The sequence below is a fragment of the Mesocricetus auratus genome, unplaced genomic scaffold, assembly GCF_017639785.1.
Source record: "Mesocricetus auratus isolate SY011 unplaced genomic scaffold, BCM_Maur_2.0 Super-Scaffold_100013, whole genome shotgun sequence".
Classification (NCBI taxonomy): Eukaryota; Metazoa; Chordata; class Mammalia; order Rodentia; family Cricetidae; genus Mesocricetus; species Mesocricetus auratus.
Window position 1 is genome coordinate 45,573,179 of NW_024429196.1, and position 6,525 is coordinate 45,579,703.

Consider the following 6,525-nt stretch of genomic DNA (forward strand, 5'->3'; position numbering starts at 1 on the left):
TAAAGCAATCCTGTGAGTTTAACAGGAAGAAGGGTAGAGAACAGAGGCATTCCAAGTACTCAGAACACACAAACCGATGCAGCCAGTGTTATATGCAGATTCCTCTTATCTTAGAAAATGTGCCCAAAGCTTACCACAAATGCCTGAGAAATGAAAATGGAGCTCCTGGACATGAAGAATAACATCTTCCCCAAGTCCATATTCTAGAATTAGCTTGGATTGGTGTATAAAAGAGCAGCCTGACAAGTTGGAGGGAAGGCTGGCTGCAAAACCACTGATATAACTACTACTCAAAAGGTCCCACAGAGGCAAAAGCCACCATGGACTGTTAGATAGAGGAATCCCTGTTCACACCAAAAAGCCCCAACTTACTGTGCTACATACAGTTGACGTTGAGAACTCATAACTGAAAAACTGCACTTGACTTATGGCAGTATATAACACTCATTAATCACTCTTAGGTCTACCTCATCATCATCCCCTGGTCCAGAGCTGTTCCGTGTTCCCTTATATGTCCTAAGGTAAGTATCTGGGGTTACAGTTGCCCAGAAGTCATCCCCTAGCATCACAGCTTTCTGCCACCAGCTCTTCTAGAAAGCAGCACAAGATTCTGCTAGACACAATCCCCAACTGCAACCTGCTAGGTACATGAAAATTTTCGGGTTGTATTTTGAAGATTCAGTTTTAACTGTAGGGTCCTACCTGGAAAGGTTGTGCAATTGAATTTGATATTGAGAACTGCTATTAAAAAAATAACTAGTAAACATTTCTATGGAGTGAAATCACAGAATGGTCAATGTAAAAACTTGTAAAATATTAGGATTAAAAATAGAAGTTATAAAGCTTTGAAATCCAGTGCAAGTCTGGAAATGGTTACACTAATTAAGATACAGATAAGAAAAGAGCCTTGGTCTTGGGGAATTGGGTGGAAAAATATGATGAAACAGAGGGAAAAATAAGAAATGTGGAGTTCAATGCAGCTATGCTGAGAGTTAACTATGATAATCCATGCATATAGACAGACATGCAAACACACACACACACACATACACTTGAATATATCAATTTTGCATACATAGAGGTCAAACATATCTGCTTTAAAAATTTGGGTGTTATTCCAATTACTAAATTCATCTGTCGGAACACAAACATGACTCAGAGTCCACAGGGCAAAGATGGTATTCAGAGACCTAATCTGCAACAGTACATGTGTCCATCCCTGACCCTTGTATACTAGAAAATGCTATTATGCAAAATGTTTTTCAGATAAATTTCTAGCATTACTGGTGCTTTCTGGAAAAGCTCCTTGTAGCCTGAATATAAGATTGTCTACCCAGAAGGAGGAAATGATTTTGAAGTTTATTAAGGAAATAATTTTCCTCTTCATGACTATGGTTGGTACTCTGGGGAACATTTCTGTTTGTATGAATTACATGTTCAGTTGGTGGGGAGGCTCTGAGAAGAAACCCATACACCTTATTCTCATCCACTTGGCCTTTGCAAACATCATAATCCTTCTTGGAAAAGGATTGCCAAAGACAATGGCAGCTTGGGGTTTGCAAAACTTCCTAGATGACATGGGCTGTAAGACCCTTATTTACCTGGAGAGGGTGGCCCGTGGAGTCTCCATCTGCACCAGCAGTCTCCTCACTGTGGTGCAGGCCATCATCATCAGTCCCAGAGCATCTGGGTGGAGGAGGCTCAGACCAAAGTCTGCATGGCACATCTTTCCATTCTTTTCATTCTTTTGGATGCTCAATTCTTTAATAAGTATGAACCTAATCCATTCCATCACAAGTACAAACCTGAATACATCACAGCTTAAGAGTGATGACAACTATTGCTATTTTATGCTAGAAAGCCAGAAAACAAAGTGGATTGTTCTCCCTCTCAAGGTCCTGAGAGATGCAGTGTTTCTTGGTGCCATGGGAGGGGCCAGTGGCTACATGGTACTTCTTCTCCACAAGCACCACCAGCATGTCCTCTACCTTCAGAACTCCAAGCTTCTCTGCAGAACTCCCCCTGAGCTGAGAGCTGCTCAGAGTGTCCTCCTGCTGATGCTCTGTTTTGTGTTCTTCTACTGGACTGACTGTGCTTTCTCTCTACTTTTAAGTCTCTCTTTAGGATACAATTCATTGATGATAAATATTCAAGAATTCATGACCCTTGGTTATGCAACTTTTAGCCCCCTTGTGTTGATTCACAGGGATGGACTTCTCACTGAATGTATTATGCCCAGTGAGAGAAATTGAGAAACTATCTTTCTCGTTTTTCTGTTCAATGACTGTGAAAAACTCTCAGCTCTGCAATATTGTGGATAAAACACAATCCCACAAAGCAGTTTAAGCAAACTTATTCTCAGATCATCTTCCTGGTGACTCTGGCCTTGAGTGTAGAGAGAAAACACCTTAGCAAATTAAAATGATACAGAAACCTCATTCTCTATGTTGCTACTCTTTGGAAGGGAGTTTGTTTTGTTTAACCTTTTAATATGTATATTCATTCCTTGTGTATGAATAGTTTGCCTGCATTATGTTTGTATAGCTTGTTCATATCTGGTGCCTCTAGAGGAAGAGACCATCAAAAGCCCTGTTAGTCAATGGAGTAAGACTTATTGTTCTGAACTGAAATATGGTTGCTAGGAATTGAGCCTGGATCATCAGCAAATCCACCTAGTGCTCTGAAGTGAATCATCTCTCAAGCAATGAGAAAATGGCTCTAAGTAGGATTTTTTAAAATAGCTTACTACTACCATGACTGAATGCATTAAGATGAAATTGGTAAACTTTATCAAAATTCATAGTGATTTAATCCTGTTAGTCACAAAAATTGCATATCTTTTACCTGATGCAGTGCTTGCTAAATGTTAGCACCACAAATCAATTTTGGGACTCTTCAAAGTGTCTATAAGTTTCCATCCACAGAAAAGATGTCCAGAATCATGAAAAAATGACATGTACTGTACCGTCAGTCACTATATGCCCAATGCACCAGTCACAGCATTTAGATGCACCGAAACAATTCACTGGTGTTACATTGTGAACAGTTTCTGCAGAAGTAAACACTGTATATATAGGACAAACTAATGAATATCAAGTAAAGATTTTTGTTTTATATCTGTCTATAGTTTCTATGCTGAGTAATAAAATATGGGTTTGCCTGTTTTGAAAATGAACAAGTAAGTGTGATTGGAAGGAGACTGACCCTCCCAAATGAACAGCTCATTTCTGTGTAGGCTACCTAAGAAGCTAGATTTAAGACGTGACGTTCTATCTGAAGAGCATTTAAAGTTTTCAATAATGGGTCACCCCTAAAAAAAAAGAAAAGAAAGGAGGCTCGAACTTTCTTGCAGATGCCCTCCGTTAATGCCCAGGTGCTCTGCACAACATTGGTCAGCTGTTTGTCACCAAAGAGCTGCAGAGGATCTGATTCTACATTAATTTAAATGAAGGAGGTCAGATGTGATTACCTTTTTTTAAAATTATGGTATAAACCTGCCTATAATGTAGAATATTCCCTTACACTGTGTATATGTGTCACTGTGGTTGGTTTAGTAAACAAGCTGATTATTCAATAGATGGACAGTTAGAGGTTAGGTGGGAATGACAGACAAAGAGAGCAGGAAGAAGGAGAAGAAGGAGAAGAAGCAGAAACAGAAGAAGAAGAAGAGGGAGGAGGAGGAGGAGGAGGAGGAGGGGGATGAGGAAGAGTTTTAAGAGATCCAGAAGGAGCAGGAGATGAACTTGCCATACTGATAAAAGACACAGAGTCATGTGACAGAGCGTAGGGTTAATTTGAAATGTAAGAGCTAGCTAGTGATGAACCTGAGCTATTGACCAAGCATTTATAGTTAGTAATAAGTCTCTGTGTGATTATTTGAGGAGTGGATGGCAGGACAGAACTGATTGGTGGTCTAGATGAAAAACTCCACCTATACCTAACAATTGCACAATTTTATTTTCAATGGTTATAGATCTTTGGATTCTACAACATGAATTTTAGCTCATTTTCCTAGACCCATGATTATCAACCTGTGTGTCATGAGCACTTTGGCAAACCTCTGTCACCAAAAATACTTACAATTCATATCAGTAGCAAAATTAAAGTCATGAAGTAGTAATGAAAATAATTTTATAGTTGAGGGTTACCACAACATGAGGAACTGTATTAAAGGTCTCAGGAAGATTGAAAACCACTTTCCTAGATCCTATAAACTTTAGAGACTCTAAATTTCTTTTAGAATGAAGCCTGTCACCAAGATAAACTGTATGAGTCTGCTTTACACACACACACACACACACACACACACACACACACACACACACACACACACACACACACTAGTAGCTCCAGAAAAATCATGCCTGATTTTTACATATGAAATGCACTGACCAGGGTAGTGCCAGGGAATCTAGGTGCTTGCTGTTGTTAAACGAATAAAGTTACAGTTAGCAATCATCATATATCTGAAAAGGATAAGTTTGAGCAGGAAGTATAATCCAAATGGCCACTGTATCAATTACAATGACAGAAATTTACCTAGACAATTACTGTAGGCTCTTTCATGGGGGTCCTGGGGACAAAGGCCATCAGTCTTCAGCAGTCACAAAGGACAGCATTTAGTCTTTTATTGCTATACATTGAGAAACTGCCCTACCTTTGGAGGCAAAGTATCCTGCTTGTCCATAGCTTGGGCACAAGCCTGGCAACAGGGCAGGCATGGAGCAGTTCTTTGCTAGTGGTTAGCATTACCATAATTCATGTGGCATGGATTGTGCCCCATAGTCTTCTGTAGAGGAGACCTCAGGGCTGCCTTTAGATTCTGGCAGTTTTGTCTGTCATGGGAAGCTTTTATAATAAAGTTAAACTTTTTAAAAGGCATATTCAGCAGATATCTGAGGAGTTTGAGGACCATTATTTAATGTATTTATTTAGACCTGATTTTATTAAGTATACACAATTTTCAACAAATGTTATTTGTTTTTAGTTATTGGCTTCTGGCTTAAACTTGAAAACATACACAGAAGGCTAAATAAAGCTTGTCCCTGAAAATAAATTACATTGGTACTTAGTACAGTTTTGAGCACATTAAAGAATTTGATCATTTATAAGGTGGTGGAATATGAATTTGCACATCCTAGTTATCTGTCATAGTTTATAACAAGTTATCAGCTTTAATGCAATTAGAATGTTATAGTTTTATCACTGATAAGTTCTATCCTTAAAATTACAATGTTTTTTAAAATTGAAGATCTTTTGGTATTATAATAAAACTTTAAATATTAAATGTAGACTATAGAATTTTATAATACCCTAAACATAGTCCACAGAGAGATGGGAGCCTTTTTTTTATCCTTTCATTGTATACCATTACAGAATATCATAGTTTCTTGTATGGCTTAATTAGTCCAAATTGTTTAAGTTTAATGAACTTAGCAAAGACAAAGAAACTACACATACATCTTTAAGTCAGTTGTTGTTACTGAGAAGACCATAGGAATTTATACATTTTATCTATCAAATACATTTTATTTATTAAATGTATCCTTAACCTAAAAAACTTAGGACAAGAAAATCATCATATAAAAACTATCCTAACCACAGGACTCACATGACTCAGGTCTATAGCAGAGTATCTGAGAGGAGTTTCAGTGAGGTCTAGTAGGAAGGTGTGCCAGAGGCCTAGAATCAGACCAATGACTCATTCCAATGAACAGTTTGTGGGTGGAGCTAATTGAGCAAAAGGGTATTCTTCGAGACACACTGTAACTCCCAATGCTACTAGGATGAATGAAGAGGTGTCAGAAAGATGGAAAAGCAAGGTGGTTTTTGCTTTATTTTCTTTGTAATTGATATGGTGGGGACGTTGCAGGGATGAGGGGAAGATACAGAGCGATAGGGAGGTGAGCAGGATTGGGGTGCATGATGTGAAGTTTCCAAAGAATCAGTAAAGAATTATGTTATATGAAAAAAGCTATTCTAATCCAAAATATTTTAGACACCTGTTGTCTCTTTAGTTGAAAAAGGAGATAACAAGAGTTGATTTTAAGCATGCAGTAGCAAATTAAAAATAGCTATGCATAGGTTTTTAGCTATTAATCTTTTTGTTACAAGTTTTAAGGTAATAGTTTTGCTTGGAATTTTATAGGTCCCCCAGTTGCCTCCCCACTGCCCCCATACACACAGTGGTCTTACAGATCCAGAGAGAAAGAACGTTTACATTTCAGTAACAGTTTCGAATATCCATGACCTTTACTAGGGGAACATATTTTGTAAAAAAGAACCAAGAAAATCAAAGAGCTAGACATCTGTAAATGCATCTAGTCATCCAAATTTTATATATATATATATCCTTTTTCATTAAAAATTTTAAATAAGTCTTGCCCCTCCAACCTCCAGTAGAGAGAGAGGTGAGTGCCAGGGGCTCTTCCAGCCCATTTGTCCCCCTTCCGAGTCCCCTGACCTGTGACCACCAGACCCTTCCTGCCACCGAATTCCCCAGAGGGACCTGGAGGCAGAACAAAG

At 38.4% G+C, this 6,525-nt stretch overlaps 1 pseudogene; it reads left to right on the forward strand.

Moving 5' to 3' along the window:
* The first annotated feature begins 1,207 nt into the window (after positions 1 to 1,207).
* LOC121143546 lies at positions 1,208 to 2,252 on the forward strand (annotated as a pseudogene).
* The last annotated feature ends 4,273 nt before the right edge of the window (positions 2,253 to 6,525 follow it).